Source organism: Monodon monoceros, unplaced genomic scaffold, assembly GCF_005190385.1.
Source record: "Monodon monoceros isolate NGI ecotype Baffin Bay Population unplaced genomic scaffold, NGI_Narwhal_1 Super_Scaffold_4, whole genome shotgun sequence".
Classification (NCBI taxonomy): domain Eukaryota; kingdom Metazoa; phylum Chordata; class Mammalia; order Artiodactyla; family Monodontidae; genus Monodon; species Monodon monoceros.
The window spans coordinates 40,625,793-40,651,774 of NW_021703781.1; the positions used below are offsets into that span (position 1 = coordinate 40,625,793).

At 33.5% G+C, this 25,982-nt stretch overlaps 1 protein-coding gene across 1 annotated transcript in view; it reads left to right on the forward strand.

The window, feature by feature from the left end:
* The first annotated feature begins 518 nt into the window (after positions 1-518).
* Positions 519-25,982, forward strand: part of PCDH15 (protocadherin related 15) — a 1,088,571-nt gene continuing 1,063,107 nt past the window's right edge. Inside the window, exon 1 of the mRNA XM_029245143.1 lies at positions 519-592. The gene's annotated coding sequence lies outside the window, so the exon portion shown is untranslated. The remainder of the gene's footprint in view (positions 593-25,982) is intronic.

Below are 25,982 nucleotides of genomic sequence, written 5' to 3' on the forward strand. Positions count from 1 at the left end.
AAAAAAAAGTATCCGTTTCTCCTTTGATAAAGCATAGGGGCAAAATTTGTGAACCTAAGGAAATAATGGTATGGTATAACATTCTGAAGGCTAAAATTGCTATAGTCTCAAAAGTAACCTTCAATCTATGTAGTTGTCCTTAATTGTCTTGAATCTATTTAACATATTATAAAACACCATATTTTTAAAGTATCATTGAAGGAGACTTTATACTGTGCTTCCTTGTTAGCACTCTGGTCAAATGACAAAAAATTTGCAGGTGGTAGTGAAATTTTGTTTTCTAAGTAAAGAACACTCATGGAGCATTTATGACGGTATGCATCCCGAGAGTTAAGTTTTCAATCAGAATGCGTTGCTTCCATAACTTACAGTTATGATTGCAAGATTTGCTTTTCAGAATTTGCATTAAATCATTGTAAGCATAAGTATAATCTATAAGAAAATGAATTGCTTCTGTGTTCTGCACCTGAACAAAGTGTTTGCTTTTGATGTGACATTGATGAATAACTCTGTTCTATAGGAAAATGGAAGCATTATTCACTACAGTTGAAGTTGCCAGAGCCACTGGTTGACAGAGGGACAAGACACAAGGGTGAGTAATGTTTATGTTTTTCTTAAAATTGTGTCCTTCATATAATATTTTTTTTTTCTCCTTTGGAGAAGAACAATACATAGCATCTGTATTTTATGTTAAGTTCATTACCTAAATACAGAGTTTAACTTCCAGGCATTGCTCAACTTCTTTAAGCAGATATATGTAGGTGTGATTCATCTAAGCCAGAAAGAGAGAAAAGAGTTAATCACAGAGTTTATAAAAGTCTTTCCCCAGAGAAGTGAGATACCAGTATTTTCTCTTTTAATACATTTAAAACAAGCAAACCGTCAGCCCAGTTTAGAGTTATTATTCTTCATTGATTGTCTCATTCTCTTGGAGGACATTCTGGCAGTAAAGCAGTAGACACATTGCATCCATCATCATGTGTCAAAGGGTCATCAGGTCGATGGCTCTTTTTGAACTTTGCTGTTTCACAAAACCATAGCTGAGTATTATAGGCAGAAGTTTGACATTTTCAGGATGAAAATCAATTTTCTTTTATGTATTTGTGAAGTGAGACTTGTGCTTTGATTGCAGAAGAAATGGCTTTTGGAACTTTGGAGTAACAAAATAGGAATTAAGATAAAATTTGGCTAATAATAGCTTGAGTGAAAGCAAGGAGAAGTATATTTTGTGGTCTAATAATATTTTAAATCCATGGAAATAGAACCAGAAATGGAAACTTATGGAAATAGGCACAGAAATAGATAATTTCTTCCAAATTGAGATAGCAGTGTGTGAAATTTATATTTAAGGAGCTCAGTTAAAAGTGGAACATGATGTTTCAGAAAAAAAAATGCTTTTAAGGAAGAAATACATAATTGTAATCTGCAATTCATAAAAAAAAATAGTGTGTATATACATGCCTGCTTAGTTTTGAATTCCTCTCACTCCTAGCAGAATGTAGGCTCCTGAAAGATAAAGAACCTGTCTGTTTTGTCCACCGTTGTACTTATAGCATCTATCTTAATGCTGTGGCATAGTAGACACTGCATAAATATTTGCTATCTCAATATTTTAAAATATTAAAAATAATATATTTACAATGGTATATTTTTATTATATAACTATAAATGTGACATAAAAAGCAGCTTTGTGGAGGATTTATAGAATTTTGAAAATAAACAGTTGAAGTAATTTTCTCTTGTCAGTAATTATGAATTCACTTTTTTAAAAATCTACCTAAGTTTTAAAAGTGCTACTCTAGGTATTTTTTTGTATATATGATATGTCTGTGTAAGTGTATTTAAATATACATGAGGCATTGTAATTCCAACAATAGCTTTATTCCTCATATATGCATATTTAAATTCCTGTGGGACAATGTATTTCAGATAATATATTTTTCATACAAAGGAACATGTACATTTAAAAAAAAAATCATGATTGCATTTTGTTGATGAGTTCATAAAAGCATGAAAATAATAATTGAAAAGAGATCAATTTCCTGTCCTAAAGTTTCTTGCTGTTTATAGTTCAAGATAAATTCCAATGAATTTTCTCTGACTATTGAAAGAAAATGTGTAGATAGCTTATTATTGCAGAATTATTTTTAACATATGTTATTAACATACCAATTCATGTGTTTGCACATGTGCGTAAGTAAAATAGACAGATAATCTTAGAACAGGATCAAAGTTTCCAGCACAAACACTCTCACATGCAACAGCTCTCAGTTCTCCACCTTTCAGTAAAGTAAATTCCTTGAAGCCTGAGAATAAGTATGATTGATGTGCACCTCCCTACCCAACTTGTATGGTAGGAGTGTGTTCAAATATTGAATAATAAAGATGAGGCCATCATAACTCTATTTTACTAGAGGTAAAAGGAGTATCCTTTAAAAATATAGTAAAATAGAGTATATTTTTGTTTTTCCTTTTTGAGATTTTAGGGAAATTCTTTCTTTGTGTGTGTATGTGTCCTGACCTTAGTATAAAGAATTATCTGTTTCTCTCCTTGGGTAATTGATACACTGTTGGCACTGTTATGTAACAAATTACCAAGAAAACAATCAAGTTGGAAAGGAATTTAGTAATTTTGCAGAAACATCCTCAATATGTATTTCAACTACTTAAGTTTTATAAGCTGTTACCTTCCCTATGCTCTGATTTTACTACTTAATATTTTATCTTAAAGCATTGTGTGAATCTATTTCAAATCATTTTTGTAATTAAGTATCATATTAAATAAATATATTTAACAGCTAAAGTATTCAAAGAAACATTTACATTTATAGGTATTATTAATAGTGTTCTCAGTTGTACTAATAGGGCAAGGAAACAAAACACTGACCAAAGAGAGTATTTTAGAGACCGACCATCAATGAAGGAACTTTATGAGGAATAGGTGAAGTCAAATAATACCACTGCCAAAATGTGGGATAAAGTTCCCTGAGTACATTAGTACTGAGTGCCTAAGTACTCAGGCTTTACTTGTCGTTGATATTTGCTCACTTAAAAGCTTAAGTTGGCAGGACAGAGGAACAGAGGCTCAAACCGGGGTCTGACTCTAAAACCAGAAGAGGGTCTACTACACCTTGCTGTCCCTCCTTTGATAATCGGAAGGCATCTGGTCTGGTTTAGAGTAAATGAGTTGCACGATTTATAAATCCGAAGCCGTGGATCTTTATATATCAAATTTACCTTTGTGAGGTAATCCTAGATAGCCTCTTTGGAGTATACATGTGTCAACTTAATTATAATTATTTTTGTATCGACTATTAGATTAAATGAATGGAATAACTAAATAAACTGTGCACATTTCTATGCCTTTGGGAAAATAATGTATTTTGAGTTAGCATCTCTTTACATCATCAACGTCTTTACTTCAGTTGAAGAAAAAACGTCTAAAGGAATAGAAGTGAGGCAAACTATATTTTCTAAGGGAAGAATTGAGATTGAAGAAAGCAGTAATATAAGAACTAATAAGAAAACACAGAAAGTAGTTTCTACGTCTAATGGGGCTATTGATAGTGTAATCAATCACATTAATGTACCTAAACCTGGTATTACTGGCTCCATTTATATTAGATTAAATAATTTTAAACCTGAGATCAAAGATTTTCCCCTCAAGTACATTTGCAGCTGTTTTGATGTTAATTATCCATGTCACTGAGATAATTACTGCCTTACTTGTTTATAGTACAAGGTATGTTTTAACTTTTACCTGAAGAAAGCTTAAGTAGTCCTTTTATCAAGGGTCAGGGAAGTTTGCTAAGGGGCTTAATTATACTAGAAAAAATCACTAGAAGAATAAGTGAATTCACAGAGAGTTAAATATTATCAGATGAGGGCAATACTTTAAAGGAAAAACTGCAATTCAGTTGTTTTCTTTTTTTTCTTGCACTTCCCTAAAGCAGCATTAGCCAAACTGATGATCCCCAGGTAGCTGGGCCTGAGATACAGTCCAGTAGAAAAAATTCCATAGATCTAAAATACTTGGGAAGTCAGAGAAATGACATGAAAATTAGTAATACATAATAGGAATACAAGTAATATTTAATAGGAATCACAGGTTCAGGGAATGTCTGCCTTATGAAAACTGTTAAATTTTAGTTCTCTAACTTATTTGACCATTGAATTATTGTTGCTTTTGACCATTTTAAGAACAAGATTTAAGTAAACTTTTCTGTAAGGGGCCAGATAGTAAATATCGGTGGCTTTGTGGGCTTATATATAATATATGGTCTCTGGGGTAACTACTCAGCCTTTGTAGTACAAAAGTGGCCTTAGATCATACATGAACAAATTAGCCTGGCTGTGTTCCAATGCAACTTCGCCAGAAGAGCCAGTGGGCTGGATTTGGCCTGTGTGCAGTAGTTGGCTAACCCTGCTAAAGATATGCAGGGGTTCTTTCTGGAAATCTTTATTCTTGAGATTCTTCTTTATTTATAAAAACAAAACTCTCTAAGTATTAAGATTCAAGGAGATAACTCATCCTCTTTTCTGACTATAATTTTTGACAAGTATGTAGCAGTAAAGAAGGACATGATGAAGATAATCACTTTTTATAGAGAAATCAACTCTATCAACCCCTGGTATCCGTGGCTATCACACCAATATCAGGATCTGTGCCAGGTACTGTGTGGCTAAGGAAAATGAATCACATACTCTCTCCCTGCCCTCAGGAACTTTATGCTCTACTGGGAGTGATGGTGATAATTTTGCAGAGGGCAGGAAATGGAGCTAGTACACTCAAAAAATTAATAACGTGTGTGATATAAATGTCACATGAGAAGTAAAACATTTTCCAAGGAGATTAAAAGGAAAAAAATGGTTTGGTTATAGGTATAAGGCAGGCTCTGTATAAGAGATATTGTTTCAGACAAGCTTGAAAGACTGTAACTAGACTTCAAGAGGCAGTGTTACGGAAGACAGGATAATGAGAAGGTGTTGTTGCTAGATGGAAGGGTGTGAATAAGGGAAAGGTGGTGGCAGTGGGGAAAGCAAGTTACTTTTGCAGCAAATATTCAGGAGGCAGGAGCATATTACATAAGACTGAAAAATAAGTCTTCATCAACAAGATACTTAATCCAACAGAAATGCCAAACCCCTGAAGGATATAAGCATGGTAGAGACAAATTTGTTCTTTAAGGGGTACCTATTTGCCCCCAGACAAATGTGTATGATGCATATGTGTATATTGCTTAATGATGCTGTTTAGACTGTCTGTTCTAAATTGTGACATAAAGCATACTTAACATGCTTTAAGTAGTTTTGAGGGTTTCAGGGACCAAAACACATTATCTGGATATTTCAGGATTGATTGCTGCTGCCTTTGCAGTCATTGTGCCCAAAGTTAAAGCAAGAAGGGAAAAGATGCACCAAATGTGATAACTCTCTTTACTGGGGGGAAGTCAAACTTTCCAGAAGCACCAACCAGATTTTTCCACTTATATTTTGTGACTCAGAAATGGATCAGATGGCCACTCCTTGATCTATGGGATATGGGGAAAAAAACTCTTTGGCTTTTCTAACTTTCATGTAGGAAGTGAAGGAGTATCAGAGGATTTAGAGTAGCTTTAAAGATGCGCACAGAGAGAGCTATAGGAATTCTTAAGTATTTTATAAGAATTTTCAAAAGATGATTTTAGCCAAACTATACCTTATAGTTATTTCCAAGAGTAATCAATATAATCTGATAAATTTATTGAGAGAGAAAGGGAAAACAGTATTTTGAAACAAGGTAAACAAAGATACATCAGAGCCAAGCAATAGAGCTGAAACCTGTTAGACTAGGATATGACAAAATATTCATAGCTTTTCCATTTGAAATTATATTAGCATCTTCTTAGTCTTAATACTTATTTGTGGTTTATGAGTGGTGTATTATAATGTAGAATTGGTATAAAACTTCTGAGGATTTGCAGTCAGAAAATCTGAAATATAATCCCAAGTCCACCATCTACTAGCTATTTGGCTGTACTAAAGTCGTTTAGCCACACAAGACATCAGCCTCCCTTTCATCATTTCTAAAATGAGGATGATAATAATTGCCTTTCACACCGTGTAGGTTTGTTGCAAAACCCAAATGAGGTGATAATTTTTTAATTGCTCCATCAACAGCAAAACACACTAAGGCTTCTCTCTCTCGATCTGTCGCTCCCTTTTTTCCTCTCTCCCAGTCATATATTTTCATACATAAAAATCTCCCCCTTAAAATCTTGAGATTATAAATGCCATCATAGAGATATATTCAGTGCATCTCCAATAGCTTCTGTCACTCCATTTGTTTTTTTCTGCTTAGACCAAATTGAATCATGCTATTAGGTGCTCCTTCTTTAATGATTACGTCTGTTTCTCACTTCAAATGCTTTTGTCTCTGACCCCAGCCCCTCTGAATGCCTGTCAGATATAATCAGCTATTATTCTGTTTGTTTGTACATTGAGGTTCATATATCAAGAATAGGGAAGCTGGTAGTGGAGGCACTTCTGTCTTGGAATATAATTAATGGCTGGCATGATTTTGCATCGTTAAGAATGAGGAGAGTTTCCTTCTTCAAGGTACTGAGGACTCGTGAACCTTTGAAATGTGTAAGGTCAATAATATTTCCTCTTCTCCGCAATTACTCCTGTCTTATATCTGTTTATCACATCAGTAAAATTCCACCGAATTTGTATTCACATATCAGATCAGAAATCCAAAACTAGCACTCATCACCACTAGTTGTATTAAAAGTTTTAAAAATTATTGAGTGTACTCTCTAGAAGACAATAAGAAATATATAAACATATTTATATATGATTTTAAATATAAGTGCTTTTAAAGTGATAGACTATGATTAATTTACAAAAACTGTGTGTAATATTGATGTGTAATATGTTTTTAATGATTTTCTATACACACATCCCTGTCTATAATTATAAGTACCTTCACATATGTGTTGCTTCTTATTTGGGTAAGAAAATGCAACTCAAATTAGCATAAACAAAGTAAGTTTATTGACTTATGAATCTGAAATTCTAGAATTCATCTTTAGGCTTCAGGAAAGGATTGATCCAAGAGCTTAGTGATTTTAAGCTTAAATTTCAAGCTTTGATTTTAAACTTAGTGATTTTTCAGCTTTGATTTCATTGGTGATAACTTCATTTTAAGACAGGCTTTCCTTATATCTCAGTCTAACCTATCTATTCTCCATGTTCTATATGCTTCCAAATTAATATCTGTAGCATTCCCCCCAAAGTCACTAATCCCTTCTGTTTAGCCCATTTTTTCACATGCCCACCTCTGAGCCAAGCAATCACTGTGGCCAGTGCTTACTGCCTTAGCTTAGGTTATAAACTCCACGTCTGGAATAAGGTAACTGTCAGCATGCCCAGATCACAGAAATAGAAACTCTTGAAAACAGAAAGAAGGATGCCAGGGTGCCAATAAACAAAGCGCACTCTACTTCCATGATAAGAGAGTCAATTTTAACTATGCATATAGGTATACTTAGTGTCTGGATTCTAACTCCTGATATAAAGAATAAAGACAGGTATTCTCCCAGGAGGATAGGAAATAATTTTGTTATCATGAACTATTAAGTTGAACGACGTAAAATTGCCACTTGGAAGGGTCAAAATGGTAAAAATCAGCGACTTCATATAGATTAACAAATATCAGCTTTAATGGAAAACTGGGCATGATTGCCTCAGCAGTTCCGAAGATTGCAATCATTAGTACATATTATATAATATCTTCCAGTGTTTATCTAGCTTATTTATTAGTATATCTTTGCAGTAATGAATTTCATTAAGTTTCCTAGAGGTATATATTTTCTCAATTTATTTAAAAATTTCAGCAAGACTGGAACTTCTTAAGGCTAGATATTCATTGGATACTGTATTGGAATATTTGAAGCTCAAAAATGACCTATAGTATAGTTATCTTTAAATATATATCCAAGATACCAATGATTTGGCTGTGTTCATGAATTGGAGTGTGGATCCCTGATATTCTATTTTCTATATGCATGAAATAAACTGCTTTATTTCTGGGGAAGCATTTACTCTCTTCATGGGTTTCCTGGGTTTGTATGTTTTTGATATCTATGCATGAGTCCTCTCTGGACACCTCTTGATGAGTCAGTCTTGGCTTTGTCTTGGTTAACTGCTGAACCATTTAGATGGGGCCTTACTGAAAAGTTATCTATGTTCAGATCCTTGTCAGAAAGCAATAATAACTGATCTTTATTCACAAATACATATCAAAACTTGCTTTTACAAAGCATTCTTTAAGGACTTTTGCCTTTTTATTTTATAGGCATACTAAGTGCACTTTGGCAACAGCTCATGCCCTCAGGGAATTGGTGAGAATTGCCACCATTCTTGAAATACCTACATGTGGAGAAGTTCTTGAAGGAAAAAACTCCAAAATCACGTTAGTGTTTCTACCAAAGGGAAGTTAGAAATGTTAGTTACAACACAACCTTAAATGACCTCATTGAAAAATATTTTTCTTTGCCCTCTGAGGCCTAAAACAAGTTTTGTTTTATTGATCAGTGATTTTCTTGATTATTAAATACACATAACTAAAATTGTCACATCTTGTTTTTAATTGCTAGAAAACTCAGAGCCAAATCTGTGGTCATTCTCTTAGAATGCCATGCGAGACCTTTGGTGTTCATTTAATTTTGCCCATCCTTCTTCACCCTCTTCCTAAATTTTTGGCCAGAATAACACTTTTCTTAATAACCAAAATGAGAATTAAATGTAGAACATAAAAAACAATAAAATTATATACCAAAAGAAAGAAAAACATGAATAAAATTTAAATAGAGACAATACCTATAGTCACACTCCACTAAAGTAACCACTGTTACCATCTCTGATGTCTCACTTATCATTTTATTTATCATTTACAAATTGGACCATGTCACTATAAGCTTCCTAAAATCCTCTTTGGAACAACATGGTATCTATCTGCACTTCTGTATTTATCGACACCTATAGTTTGACATTCCATCTTTCTGCTCTATACTGCCTAAAGAAATCTTGTCCCTCCTTTGGTGGCTGTAAGAAATAAGGGCAGGTGTGTCACAGCAGCAGGCTGTCACTACCACAACAAGCTCAATTCAAATCCTAAGCATGTCAAGGAAGTGAAGTCCCTCATTGTGCAATCTGAGAACCACTTCCTCAATGATACTTTTTGGGTACAGGAGGAGGCAAAGCAGGTATCACCAATAGTTCAGCCTGATTTACCTGATTTATTTAGATTTAGTGGAGGAGAATTGGTCAGAAGTAGAAAGAAGATGTCAGTGATATCCTAGAAGTTCTTAACATGCATACTTCAATTTCTACATTTATATGGGATGAAAAATCCCTCCTTTCTATATTTCCTTTTATGCTCTATCTAATTATCCACTAAGTATCTTCCTCATAGTGGTTGACAGCAATTTCTGAGGGATTCCTAAGGGCTGCTTACTTCCTAAAAGTGGGAAGTAGTGTGGTATTCTAGACTTTCTCTTTGAAGCTGCTGCACACCTCCCTAAGTGATAACTTTAATAATAGTTGCTTTACTTTGAACCAAGTGCTAAGCATTTTAAGCTTCTGTAATCCAAATTTTGCAAAAAATAATACACTGACTTTTATTATTTTAAATTAAAAGTCTATTTTTTTGGTGTGAATCTATTTTTTTTTACTAGTTTTTGAAAACCTTTTCTCTAAGGTACCATTAGTCTCCTTGTACATTTTATTCTGTATTTTCCCCATTATACTCTTCATATGCATATATACACACATATAAATGTAGACCTTATATGTACATACAAATGCACATGGAACTTTGCAACTGCGTATTTTTAAAGTTGATTTCCTTTGACTAATACTGCACTTGTTTTCACTTTAATATGAAATATACATATATCTGTCTATCTATCTATCCCTAGAGGATTTCTGGATAGCTTGAAACACTGACACTTGAAAGGTTTTCACAGTTATTAAAAATAACTCTTACTTAGTAAATGCAAGAAAACCTGTAAGGTCTTTATTTCTCATAGACATGCTATTTTAATTTTAAAGTGACTTCTAACACCCTGAAAAATAGAATTTATATTTTCTTATGTACTTAAGTGCTATGAAAGTTTTCTTCATATTAACATTTCAGTTTAACACCTAGTGGTCTCATTTTTTTCTGAGCATATATTACAAATAATGTACTTCAAACCCAAGCCAGAAATTAGGCTGTATTAAAGGAAAATGTATATAGTAATGACCCATATAATGAGTTTTTACATTGTAATTTCTCACTCTGTGTGTACAAATTGAGTTACAGATTTAGTCATTTTCAGAACATAACTCAGTTTGCAAATGTTTGAATGTGCTTCTCTCTATAACGATTTGACAACTTCTGGCTTAAGTCCATAGTCACAGCAGTTCTTCTGATGACTTTTTGGAGCAGAACCTGACTCCTTATCTTCAATGTGTGTACATCTTGCCTGAGGGCAACACTTAGGCTATAATGTGGCAGATCCAGAGATGTTTATGTTCTTGAACCTCAAGAACCAATGCCCATGTAGGTTTCACTACATGAAACCAGTTATGTGGAAGATAAATTAGAAAGGAGTGGTTCTTGATATAGTTAAAACTGAAAAGACAATAAGCAAGGGAAGGGTGGCTTAACACAAGGCTAACTCTAGGTACCGGCACAGAGGGTCCTTTGAGAATTTGTAAAAGATCCTTCTCTGAAAAGAAAACTTAATCACCCTCACCCCAGTAATGATTACAAAAATTCAATCACTGTGCATAAAACAATTTAGAGAGGTGAACGCTTACTCCAGACTGATGTAGCTCATGCCAAGGTGTACAGCTTGATGAAGGAAAGAGCAGACTGGATTTCGGCCTTCCACTTGGGTAATCTTCTGGGGGCACTGATGGGCAGGATGCAGTGTGGGCAGCCTTAGGATAGTCTCTGTGTTTAGGTCCTCAATCTCATTCTGTATATCTGGACTAATTTTTTTTTATTGATAGAGACATTTCAGATATATAAGACATATATGTGGGTAATCAGATAAAGTTGATCATTTAGATGATACAGATGAAAAATAACTATGCTTTCAAAGCAAAGTATTAAAATCATTCATTATTTTGGATTTTAATCTCATTTTGTATTTTTTAAAAGATCACTTGTATTTTGACTATCACTATATGCTCCTCTAATCATAAGGTTAAATATTTCAATTAAAATAAAGAAATCATGGTGATGGGAGGAAAGTGTATAACTCTAACCCTAAACAACTCACGGAATTTATATAAGTATTGCATGCATGTATATGTATACAGAAACACACATGCATACACTACACACACACACACACACACACACACACACACACACACACACATATAAAATTAGGAAGGCCATGCACTTTTTATTTTATAATATAGTCCTTTTATTTAAGTTAAAATATTACAATTATTTTTTCCCATTCAAATACTAACTGCTTTCTTAGGGCAAGTTTGAATTGCTCTTTAAAAGATCTAATTAAGATATTCAACTCTTTTTATTTCTTTGAACCTGTCTTCTCTGTCATAGTTCAAGTTTTCGTCATCTCTGATTGGAATTGTTTTCCATAAATATCTTTCAGCTTTTAGGTAGTCCTTCATATATGACTAGTGTCATTTAGCAGGGAAGATGGACCTGAGTGTTAATCTCATTCATTTTCAAATCTTTGCTCTAACATGTATGAGCTTTATGATCTCTAACCTCTGCTATACTCTCCAACTTATCTGTTGCAATTCCCTCTTTATTCCCTTATAAATTATCACCAATTAAGCATGAATTGAAGAATTATAGGTTTACAGTCCCTTATTTACAATTTTAAAATGTAAAGACATTCTGAACAATTAATTTTTTTGTAGTTCATCAGGTGACAAAACCAATCCTGACCTGTTGTGAGGCTCATATTGACTCTATGTACCCACTTAATGTAGATATTCATACTTCACTATAGAAATATTAATGTATTTGATTATGAGATACAACCCCAGACCCCAATGAAATGTTGCATAATCTTCTATATATGGACTAAACTACTTATTATAAAAAAATCTGTATTTTGACACCCACCTGTTGGCAAGGTTTTCAGAGAAAGGATGTGAATTTATAATTGCAGCAACACCTGGTATAGCCAAGCCTCTGTGTACTTGTCCATTGTTGGAATGGTTCTACCACAACCATACCTCTCTGTACAATTGACCCTTGAACTATACAGTTTGAACTGTGTGGGTCCACTTATGCATGGATTTTTTTCAATAAATATATTGAAACACTCTTTGGAGATTTCTAAAAATTTGAAAAAAACTTGCAGATGAACCATATAGCCTAGACATACTGAAAAAAATTAAGAAAAAGGTGAGTCATGAATGCATAAAATATATGTAAATACTGATCTGTCTTTACATAGGCATAAGGTGAGTGATATTTAATATAAAATTAATAGTGTGTTTGTTTTCTTACTGTTTTATAACTTTGGTTTCAAAGAATTACAGTACTATGCAGTGTAACTCTTATAATTGGAGAAAATGCATATTAGCCTATCATCACAGATAAGAGTTTTTTTTAAAAAAAGTAACAGTTTCCAATACTGCATTGTGAATATGACCTTAATACTGTATGCCATAAAAATTTTTATAATGGCTTATTCATTAGTGTAGAGGTGAGGCTATTGTGAAGCAATCATATGGATTACACTAGGTTACCATAAAGCAATCATATTTCTGCTTCTTTGTTGTGACTGCATAGATCATCAGACCTGTAAATAAATACGAATTTTGCTTTTCACATTGTCTTATTTTTCATGCCTAGTGTTAGTAATATGTATAATATCTACAGTGTTTTATATCTTATAAGACAATATTGATGTAAATATTGACAGACAATTCTTGTAAACAGATGGTGTAGACTTACAGTACTGATAAATACAGTATAGTACTGGAAATGTATTTTCTCTTCCTTTTGATTTTCTTAACATTTTCTTTTCTCTAGCTTACTTTATTGTAAGAATATAGTGTGGAATGCATGTGTTAATTGCCTGTGTTATTGGTAAGGCTTCCAGTCAACAGTAATCTATTAATAGTTAAGTTTTGGAGGAGTCAAAAGTTATACTCAGATTTTCAACTGCATGGGGGGTCAGGGTCCCTAACCTCCACATTGTTCAAGAGTCAACTGTACTCCCTTCTCTCCCATCCTCTTACTAAAATCCCATATATCCCTCAAAATCCATCTTAGTCATGACTTCTTCCCTGACTCACCTCTCATCCTTGTTGATTATTGAAAGACATCATTTCTATATCCTGTCTTTATTCTTGTCACCCAGTATTGTGCTTACCTATTTATATGTGTCATTTCTACTAAATCGTAAAATATGTGAGAATTAGAACTGTGGCTTTTTTGTCTTTATATCATTAGTTCTTATCATTATCTTAATAAATAGCAGGGTCTTAAAAAGTTTTGGGTTAATGCTTATTAAAAAATATTTATGGGAAATAATCTTAACAAGAATAGAAGTCTTATTTTCCCCCCAAATATTTAACCACATTGGCCTCTGCAACAGGGCTCTGTGGGGTCACTAACAGAGTTTTACTTCAGGGTATCCCAGCATAAACTTAAAACAAATAAATAAATTTAAAACATTCTTGTTGAATGCCTAACATATATTTTGACTGCTTATTAACTGCTACCTAACTCACCCACACGGAAAGGGTGAATAACTATTATTCACATCCTTATGTATTTTTAGATAACTAGTATTTATTAGTCATAACAATAATATGAATAAGAGACTAAATTTTTAATACTCTCATTAAAATTGTTTAACAGAATACTTACTCTCACATCTCTGCCTTCTTTAATTTTGAGAATACTTAGTGTACTCAAAATTTTTGAAGAAAGAAGTCAATTGCATTTTTCTGTCACTTGAAGGAAAAAAATATTACTACCCTTAAGTATTTAAATGTAAATTATCAGTGGTACCAAAGTGCATCTCTTCTAGATTTGCTATATGATAGGAATTACTCACTACCATATAAAGCAACTGAGAGAGAAGAATTTCTGCCCAGTTTGCATTTGTTTCTCCTTCTGAGTTTTCTACTTAAAAAGATATGCTAGGATCTTATGGAAGGCAAAATGGCATTTATGTATCTTTGCTGAAAAGGTAGATGCTTGGCTTTTATCCTACTGTTAACTGTGATATTCAATTTATTTACTTCAGAAGGATGAAGAGATAAATTGACTGCAAATGTAACATTGTGATTCTGAAGAACCTCAGTTACCATCCAAACATACACTGCATTTGATTTTCTTATTTTAATATTCAACAACTTCAAAGTAAAACTGAGAGCTCTTGGCTTTTTATTCCTGCTGTGTGAAGCATTAGAAATATTGCATTCACTGCTTGTATTTTTTTCTGAACAACTATTAGTAAAACTTGAATACCAGTGATAGTTAACATTTTTGAAAGATATTTTTCTACCATCAAGGAGTTACCCCATTTAAGTGAAATATCATGACATTCTCATTTTTTAAGATTTATACTCTCTTTTCGATATTATGTGGCTATGTAAGCTGGTTAACAGGCTATGCAATCCCCAATTTGTGATATCATATCAAATATATAGCTTTGTTATGTGCATTAATTGAATCATTTGCCTGTGGCATGTTTTTGTGCAAATAGACTGTAACTATAAAATAAGGAGCAGTATATTTCTTTGGGAACACTTTTACATCTATATTTTGAGGTTTAAATGATTAAGTTTTCAGCTACTGTTTATCTTGACTTTGCTGTTGCCAAAAAGCAAACAACTTAAAAATTAGAGGTAAGGTTAATAGTATTTTAACTGTCAGAAATTTTAACTTTCTTGAACTTTCAGAAATTTTGTTTTAGCAGGCCTTTTAGTTTGTGTAGAATTGCCTTTAAATTGTGTAAAATTGTGTAAAGTTCCAGTAACTAAAACATTTTTGTCATTAAAATACTTTTTTTTTGTTCTAAATGCCTGTGGATTGGCAGGTTTTAGTAAGTATCTATAGCCTCTCCAGCATCCATTCAGTTCCTTTTCTCTTTTCCTCTTTCCTGCCCTGCCCAAATTGAACTCAGTTTTTCCAGCATGTACTTTGGGTGAGAATGCTCCCAATGTTTTGTGTGGGCTCTGAGTAGTTTAACCACTCAGAGTAATTCAATATGTGCCTAACATCCTCTTGGCCATAATTCAAGAATGAGAACCTGAGGCCTTTCAGGCCAGTCAGAACCAACTGGACTCAATTCTGGGGCTTTGAATCTAGAACAGAATGTAAAAGTAGCTCAAGGAACTGTCAGAGTCCTTTTTGGATGTTAATACTACAGAAGCAGATCTGAAAAAAAAAGAGAAGGGTACTTTGCCTGGGTCACAACTTGAAACTACTTGATAAATAGTAATCTGATAACTTGTATCTGGAACCTTTAATTATGTGAAACTATAAGTGACTGTCCAAACCAATTTGAATTGTTTCTTTCTGTCACCTTCAATATAGATTTCTAACTATTACAGAGGGTATTGAGTTTTTATTGCCTAATAATGTTTTCCTTATCAGCAAGTATTCATAAAATGATTTTACTTTATAGCTGTACTTTGTAGCTTCTGACACTTAACTTGAGAATTAATATAAGTGTGTACATGTTGATATGTTATACAGTGTCTTTAACCAGGATTTTAAGACTTTCATTGAGTACAGATAAATTAATTTTTTACATGAAAAGTATTGAATAAGTACTAGAATTTTTTTAGTGTTTTTGAATTTATTTACATTTAGTTTCAATCAATTAAGAAATACTCTTGAGAGGCTGCTCCATTTTAATACTTTCAAATGATCATGAGTTTTTCTGCCATTTAAATTAGTATAAACTAATTAAATACACTGAAATTTGTTTAAGAAATATTGCCTATTTTTTAAGCATCATATTTTATATTTGTATCTATTATTTCTAGTCTGAGAGAATTAAGGTCAAAAACTAAAGTGAACCCTGTATTCCCATCAAGAGATAATAAAGCTCATATTAATTTGATGATAACAGACACATTTCCCTAAGTTTTATGCTTATTTAATTTCTAAAATTTAATCATAACTTATCTTAAAATTCTGTCATTAACTGCACTTGAGCTTTTCAAGAATTCTTTTTGAGAACCCATTGTGTATGTCTTAGTAGAAACTTATTGAAAGAGGCTGCTTTATAAAGATTAGTTCATGTTTTGTGTATATTATATGACTTTTGAAGATTTGCTTAAGAAAAATAAAGGCTAAAGTGAAATCTTAAGAGGAGATATTATTTCTCTACCCTTCAGACAATTTTCTGAAATGGATTTTCCAATAAGATGCTGGAAAGCATTTTCAATAGTGAAACTTTATATGCTAACCAAATTTAAGGGCTGTAATTTACTTTTAATTGTAGATCTGAAAGGTTAAATTTTTTTCCTAATTAAATTCATATTTATTTTTTAATTTTTAATAGATTTTTATTGGAGCATAATTGCTTCACAATCCTGTGTTAGTTCTGTGGGACAACAGAGCGAATTAGCCATATGCATACACATGTCCCCATATCCCCTCCATCCCATCCTCCCTATTCCACCCCTCTAGGTCATCACAAAACACAGAGTTGATCTCCCTGTGCTATGCTGCTGCTTCCCACCAGCCAACTATTTTACATTCAGTAGTGTATATATGTCGATGCTACTCTCACTTCACCCCAGCTTCGTCCTCCCACCCCATGCCCTCAAGTCCAGTAATTTTAATACTAACCTTAACCAGCTACTGTGAAATCATGGGGTTGATCCTGCCAAGTAGGTCAACTTTTCCCTGGGTTATAGATTTAAATGTTCTCCATTAATTTAAATGAATTAATATGATGTTATATATCTCTTGAGTAATGGATGTATCCTGTAGGATCTAGTTCACCATATCTGAAAAATGTTAATACTTCTGTTACTGTGATTTAATCTTTATTTGATTAATATAACTTATTTTTGGGTTCATTTGTGATTTTCTGGGTCAGTTCATATATGCTCTTATTACATTTTGACATAATCTCAATTTGTTAAACATCAAGACCTCACCTCAGATACCAACACCTCACCTCAAATGAAGCATTTTGTCATTATTTTCCTAAAATTTAGTAACAAATTGTCTTTGGGAGGATGTTGAACCTGAAGACACAGGGATAATAAGTAGCATTTTCAGTAATATTTGCAGAGTGGGAGTAGAAAAGCCCATCATTATCTGTAGGAAACAGAGTATTATTTCTGTCAAGATACTTCCTTTAGCTTTAAACATTTTAAAAGGACAAGATTAAATGGAACGTAAGAGGACACAAGTAGACTTGGAGAAAAAAGTTTATTTTTTTTCCCTTTGGGAAATTATATGACAGAAAGCAGTAATTATTTTACTAGTTCTGAGTTACCAAGGGAGAAGCAAATGAAATATGAAAATCTTCTCCTTAAAGTTAAAGAGCATCTCATGGAAGAGAGAGACAGAAACAGACACAGAAAGAGAGAAAAAGAAGGAAGAGGATGAGAAAGAAATAAGAAAGAAAAAGAGAGATGGGGAGGAAAGGAAGGTTAGACAAAGGAGGGAAAGAGAGGAGGGAGGAAAGGAAGAGGAAGTATATGAATTTATTTGAATCTGTCTACATCATCTAGAAACAACATTTTTCTAGCTAAATGCAAAATATTTTTATCCTTAACATAAAGTTATTTTATTTTGAAATTAGATGCTATTTAAAATTATAGAAAATAAAACATTTAACATCTGTACATGATACATTTTATAGCAGTTAATATTTTATTGTCTATTTTTCCTCTTTTATACAATGGTGTAAATCATTGTGTGAAGTTTTTACTCTGTGATAATTATCATGAAAATTCTTTATTTCTTTTGATCTTCTTATTTGTCAAATTAATAGCCCATGGGTTATTTATCCTCAACTGAAAGCAAACCAAAAAGGTGCAATTTATCACTGTTTACTTAAAAAGTGTAGATATATCAATCATATAATATCTTCTGTTAAATGTTTTCTTCTAATTCTATAATCCATTTTATTTTCACATAAATTTAAATTGGTAAAAAACAATTGTTAAATAATAATATACTATTAGATAGCAAAACTATTTATTAGAAGCTTCTCAAAATATTTCAGATAAAAACCTTACAAACCAGAATTTATAGCATTTGAATACCCAAGCAAAAACGCTTTATAAGTATCTTGGTTTAAAAGGTATTTGTGAGTGTATGTGTGTGTAAATGCTAAGAGGAAAAAAAACCCAGTAAACTGAACTTTTCCTTGAATGCTATTTAGTTAAATTGAGTACATATATTATTATAAACTAATATTTATTATTCACTTTCCAAAAGAGATTTTCTTTTTACCAAAAAAGGCTTTTCAATATTTTGACTTTATTATATACCAAGTATTAAGTGAAAATCATGCATCGATTTGAATGATGTACCTAGAACACTAGTTAACTTTCTCTCTCTACAAATGTATATATTTGGTAGACATCTTTTCAAGAATTTTGTTATTGCTGCAGTAGTTTTTTAATATTATTTAAATTTTATATAATTACATGTTATATTTCATTAGCTCAAAGTAATTTACATGGGCTATTGTGATTCAAACAGTATCTATAAGTAAAATAGAAGAGACTGAGAAGACCCATAACAAACCATTTGAAATAAGAGGAGTTTCTTGAATGGACAAATTATTAGAAAGGTATACCCTTCCAAGACTGAACCAGGAAGAAATAGAAAATATGAACAGACCAGTCACAAGTAATGAAATTGAAACAGTGATTAAAAATCTTACAACAAACAAAACTCCAGGACCAGTTGGCTTCACAGGTGAATTCAATCAAACATTTAGAGAAGAGCTAACACCCATCCTTCTCAAACTCTTCCAAAAAATTGCAGAGGAAGGAACACTCCAAAACACATTCTATGAGGCCACCACCACCCTGATACCAAAACCAGAAAAAGATACTACAAAAAAAGAAATTACAGACCAATATCACTGATGAATATAGATGCAAAAATCCTCAACAAAATACTAGCAAACAGAATCCAACAACACATTAAAAGCATCATACTCCATGATCGAGTGGGATTTATCCCAGGGATGCAAGGATTCTTTAATATATACAAATCAATCAATGTGATACACCGTATTAACAAATTGAAGAATAAAAACCTTATGATCATCTCAGTAGATGCAGAAAAAGCTTTTGACAAAACTCAACACCCATTTATGATAAAAACTCTACAGAAAGTGGGCATAGAGGGAACCTACCTCAACATAATAAAGGCCATATACTACCAACCTACAGCAAACATCATTCTCAGTGGTGAAAAACTGAAACCATTTCCTCTAAGATCAGGAACAAGACAAGGATGTCCACTCTCACCACTATTATTCAACATAGTTTTGGAAGTCCTAGCCATGGCAATCAGAGAAGAAAAAGAAATAAAAGGAATCCAAATTGGAAAAGAAGAAGTAAAACTGTCACTGTTTGCAGATGACATGATACTATACATAGAGAATCCTAAAGATGCTACCAGAAAACTACTAGAGCTAATCAATGAATTTGGTAAAGTTGCAGGATACAAAATTAATGCACAGAAATCTCTGGCATTCCTGTACACTAATGATGAAAAATCTGAAAGAGAAATTAAGGAAACACTCCCATTTACCATTGCAACAAAAAGAATAAAATACCTAGGAATAAACCTACCTAGGGAGAGAAAAGACCTGTATGCAGAAAACTATAAGACACTGAAGAAAGAAATTAAAGATGATATAAACAGATGGAGAGATACACCATGTTCTTGGATTGTAAGAATCAGTATTGTGAAAATGACTCTATTACTGAAAGCAATCTTCAGATTCAATGCAATCCCTATCAAATTATCAGTGGCATTTTTTACAGAACTAGAGCAAAAAATCTTAAAATTTGTATAGAGACACAAAAGACCCCAAATAGCCAAAGCAGTCTTGAGAAAGAAAAACAGAGCTGGAGGAATCAGACTCCCTGACTTCAGACTCTACTACAAATCTACTACTTGATTACTACAGTAATCAAGACAATATGGTACTGGCACAAAAACAGAAATATAGATCAATGGAACCAGATAGAAAGCCCAGAGATAAACCCACACACCTATGGTCAACAAATCTATTACAAAGGAGGCAAGGATATACAATGGAGAAAAAACAGTCTCTTCAATAAGTGGTGCCGGGAAAATTGGACAGCTACATGTAAAAGAATGAAATTAGAGCACTCCCTAACACCATACACAAAAATAAACTCAAAATGGGTTAGAGAGCTAAATATAAGACTGGACACTATAAAACTCTTTGAGGAAAACATAGGAAGAACATTCTTTGACATAAACCACAGCAAGATCTTTTTTGATCCACCTGCTAGAATAACGGAAATAGAAAGAAAAATAAACAAATGGGACCTAATGAAACTTCAAAGCTTTTGCAAAGCAAAGGAAACTACAAACAAGATGAAAAGACAACCCTCAGAATGGGAGAAAATATTTGCAAATGAATCAATGGACAAAGGATTAATCTCCAAAATATATAAACAGCTTATGCAGCTCAACAATTTTTTTTTATTATTTTTGTGGTATGTGGGCCTCTCACTGTTGTGGCCTCTCTCGTTGCGGAGCACAGGCTCTGGACACGCAGGACCAGCGGCCATGGCTCACAGGCCCAGCTGTTCTGCAGCATGTGGTACCTTCCTGGACCGGGGTGCGAACGCATGTCCCCTGCATCAGCAGGCGGACTCCCAACCACTGCACCACCAGGGAAGCCCTATGCAGCTCAATATTGAAAAAACAAACAACCCAATCCAAAAATGGGCAGAAGACCTAAATAGACATTTCTCCAAAGAAAACATACAGATGGCCAAGAAGCACATAAAAAGCTGCTCAACATCACTAATTATTAGAGAAATGCAAATCAAAACTACAGTGAGGTATCACCTCACACCAGTTAGAATGGGCATCATCAGAAAATCTACAAACAACAAATGCTGGAGAGGGTGTGGATTAAAGGGAACCCTCTTGCACTGTTTGTGGGAATGTAAATTGATACAGCCAGTATGGAGAATAGTATGGAGGTTCCTTAAAATATTAAAAATAGAATTACCATATGACCCAAAAATCCCACTATTGGGCATATACCCAAAGAAAACCATAACTCAGAAAGACATATGCACCCCAATGTTCATTGCAGCACTATTTACAATAACCAGGTCATGAAAGTAACCTAAATGCCCATCGACAGACGAACGGATAAAGAAGTTGTGGTACATATATACAATGGAATATTACTCAGCCATAAAAAGGAACAAAATTGGGTCATTTGTAGAGACGTGGATGGATCTAGAGACTGTCATACAGAGTGAAGCAAGTCAGAAAGGGAAAAACAAATATTGTATATTAATGCATTTATGTGGAACCTAGAAAAATGGTACAGATGAACTGGTTTGCAGGGCAGATATAGAGACACGGATGTAGAGAACCAATGCATGGACACAAAGGGGTAATTGTCGGGGGGTGTGTGATGAATTGGGAGATTGGCATTGACATATATACACTAATATCTATAAAATGGATAACTAATAAGAACCTGCTGTATAAAAAAATAAATAAAATTCAAAAAAAATAGTTTCTTCAAGTGGAAGAGAAAGTATCAAAAAATAATAAATTGATTGAATTAAATAATCTATTTCTAACTGGAAATGTTGGCAGACAAAGTTGACCACATTAATTAAAATGTCACATTCTTCTTACACGTGGAATTTAAATATTTTGTAATAAGAAATATACTTAGAGTTATAAAATGAATAAGTCATGGGTATGTAATGTACAGCATGGTGACTATAGTTAATACGTACTGCATATTTGAAAGTTGCTAAGAGAGTAGATTGTAAATGTTCTCATTACGTACACACACAATTTTTGTAACTGTATGGTGACAAATGTTAACTAGACTTATTGTGGTGATCATTTCACAGTATACATAAATATTGAATCATTGTGTTGTACACCTGAAACTAATGTTATATATCAATTACACCTCAATAAAAATGTGTATATTTGCTTCTATGTGAAATTAAAAATATTCACAAATATTTTAAAAGTATAATTTTTATTACAAAATATATTGTGATAAATATTCATTTATAAAGAGATAAATCCACTATAAATGTCTTTCCAACATAACAGATTGACTTCTATAGATTTTCTTTGATTTTAATGTTTTTCCATTCTGATACTGTTATTCAGATATGACAGCATAGGTGGGTCATAATTTTGAAAACGGAATGTAATTCTAGACTTCTTTTTTAAACTTGTGTGTAATTTCAGAGCTTACTTGTTTCTGCTGTTTTTATTTTCCATATCTTGCAACTGAATCCAGAGCCAGTGTGCCTGACAGAGTCAACAGTCAGGTAGTTGTAGAATTAGGTCTATAATTCAAAACTAGTGATATCCAACTAGTTACCTCCCAGTGATCTAATTGATGTCCTCATTGAGATGTATAATTGACTGTTATCACCAATTTTGGGACTTTATATTATTGTTTAATTAGACTTTTCACTTTCTCAAACAAATGTTGGAGATAATAGTATAAATCCTTTGAAATACCAGGTAATATCATTTAAATCTTTAGTCTCTTGATATTGAATGGCATACATTTTAATACATATTTAAAGAAAATAATCTTCAGTGTAATTTAGTTTCTTATAATAGTTAAATTTGCATACCCAGATATATGTGGTTAAATGTTTGCATAGATAGATGATAGATGATAAATAGGTAGATAGATAGACAGACAGAGATATGCAGTAGTCTCTCCTTATGTGTGTTTTCACTTTCCATGGATTCAGTTACAGTCAACCACAGTCTAAAAATATTAAACAGAAAGTTGCAGAAGTAACCAATCCATAACTTTTAACTTGAGCACTGTTCTGGGTAGCACAGTGAAATTTCCTGCTGCCCAGGGACATGAATCATCCCTTTGTCCATCCTATTCAGGCTGTATAGGCTACCAACCTGTTAGTCATTTAGTAGCCATCTTGGTTATTAGATCAACTGTCATGGTGTTGCAGTGCTTGTGTTCAAGTAACCCTTATTCTACTTAATAATGGCCCCAAAGTACAAGAGTAGTGATGCTGGCAATTCAGATATGCCAAAGAGCAGCTATTAAGTGCTTCCTTTAAGTAAAGAGGTGAAAGTTCTCCACTTAATAAGGAAAGAAAAAAATTAAATGCTGAGGTTGCTAAGATTAACAGTAAGAACGAATCTTCTGTCTGTGAAATTGTGAAGAAGGAAAAAGAAATTTGTCCTAGATTTGCTGTCACATCTCCAACTACAATAATGGCCCCAAAGCACAAGAGTAGTGATGCTGGCAATTCAGGTATGCCAAAGAGCAGTTATTAAGTGCTTCCTTTAAGTAAAGAGGTGAAAGTTCTCCACTTAATAAGGAAAGAAAAAAATTAAATGCTGAGGTTGCTAAGATTAACAGTAAGAACGAATCTTCTGTCTGTGAAATTGTGAAGAAGGAAAAAGAAATTTGTCCTAGATTTGCTGTCACATCTCCAACTACAAAAGTTAGAGCCACAGTGCATGATAAGTGCTTAGTTAAGATGGAAAAGACATTAAATTTGTGGGTGGAAGTCATGAACAGAAAATATACTCCGACTGATAAGGAATTGTTGTGCCAGAAAGAATGGAGCCTTTAGAAGGCTCAGCAAGACATCCCCTGAAGCGAGTGACACCAAGCCATTTACTGCAAACCATAACATAGGTATGTATGTATAGGAAAAAACATAGTATGTATAAAGCTTGGTACTATCCTTGGTTTCAAGTCATCTACTGGGGGTCTTGGAATGTAAAGCCTGTGGATAAGAGGAGGCTACTGTGTATGTGTGTTTGTGTGTGTGTGTGTGTGTGTGTGTGTATGTATCTTCTGTGATAAGACCCACTGATATAAGAAAAAAATGGTACAGTAACATTTTGAAATCTCCTAATGATCTATAATGCGTAACATGGGGTAGTTTTCTATCTGTCAGTGAAGTGCATTGGTAGAAATAATAGTGCCACACTGTACCAGTTGGTCAGGGTTTCTTAACCTTGAGAGTGTTGACATTTTGAGCCAGATAATCTTTGTCGTGGGAAGATGTCTTGCATATTATAGGATGCTTAGCAGTATCCCTGGCCTGTGGTCATTAGATGCCTGTAGCATAATACCCTTCACCTAAGTCAGACAAACAAAATATCACCAGATATTGTAAGATGTCTTCTGGGGAACACAATCATCTCCAGTTGACAGTGACAACAACAGGTGGAAGGAGGTAATCTATCTTCCAAGGTACATTTGTATTACATTAAGAGAACAGAGATCCAAATTGCTTTTAAAATGAAAAGCTGACTGCTTAGGGCCCTGGAGTATGAAATACAAGTTTTGTTAGAAATAAGCAAAAGTGTATATTTCATATGAATCTTGTAATAACAATGGCCTTTGCTTTTTATGAACAAATATTATTAGGTAATAAAGTATATTATTTAAAAAATATTTTTCCTAATATAGTTGTTTTTCACTTTAGCTATTGACTCATTTGTGTTTAGTGTACATATGTTTATTTATTTATTTTTTTGTGGTGAAGGAGGGTGCAGGGTTTATTGCAGGGCACCAAGCAAGGAGTCCAGGCAGCTAGTTCTTAAAAGACCTGAACTCCTGGGTAGCATTCAGAGAAAGGTTTTCAAAGACAGGGTGAGGGACAGGGGGGTTGTAGGGTATGTGATCAGCTCATGGACATTCTTCTGATTGGTTGGTGGTGAGGTATTCCAGAGTCAACATCATCACCTTCCGGTTCGGCTGGTCTGGGGCAGCATACAGTTAACTTCTTCCACCGGTGGGGGTTTCACTCTGAAAAACAGCTCAAAGGATCTGGCTCAGAGTATCATCTATAGCCCTTGAGGAGGAACTGAAAATAAGCCACATATTGTTTTCTCACCTGGGGAAATGGTCAAGGTAAAAACTGAAACAAAAGTTTGAATAGATCAAAAAGATAACCATTAACAGCATTCTGTAGTTTCTGTCGCTATATTTTTCTTTTTTTAAAATTTAATGTGTATTTTCTATACAGTGAAATACTCAGGCTCTAAGTAGACAGTTTGTACAGTTTTGATAATTGCATCACCCCTAAAACTCATGCTACTACCAAGAAGGAAATTGTGCCATTAGCATCGACGTGGATGGATCTTGAGGGCATTATGCTTAGTGAAGTAAGTCAAACAGAGAAAGACAAATATTGTATATGGGACTTATATGTGGGACTAAAAAAATCAAACTCATAGAAACAGATCAGATTTGTAGTTATCAGAGGTGGAGGGTGGACAAAATGGGTGAAGGTGGTCAAAAGGTGCAAACTTCAATTATAAATGAGTTCTGAGGATGTAAGGTACAACATGATGACTATTGTTTATTGTATATTTGAAAGCTGCTAAAAGTTGATTTTGTAAGATCCCATAATAAGGAAAATATTTGTTACTAGGTGAGGTGATGGATGTTAACTAATATTGTGGTGATCATTTTGCAACATATTCATATATCCAATCATTATGTAAGACATGTTAACTCTATACGATGTACTATGTCAATTGTATCTCAGTAAAACTAGAGAAAGACTTCTCAGAAAGATACGTAAAATGCCCATGGCCATCCTTCATAGACTATATCTTCCATCTTCTTCCCTCTATGATCTAGTACTTCTATTTCCCTCTATGGTTATGGCCTTTGAACTTACCCTTTTATTCTGATACTTCCGTGATCCTATTTCTATCAGGCTGGCACAATCCTCCATCAGTGTGT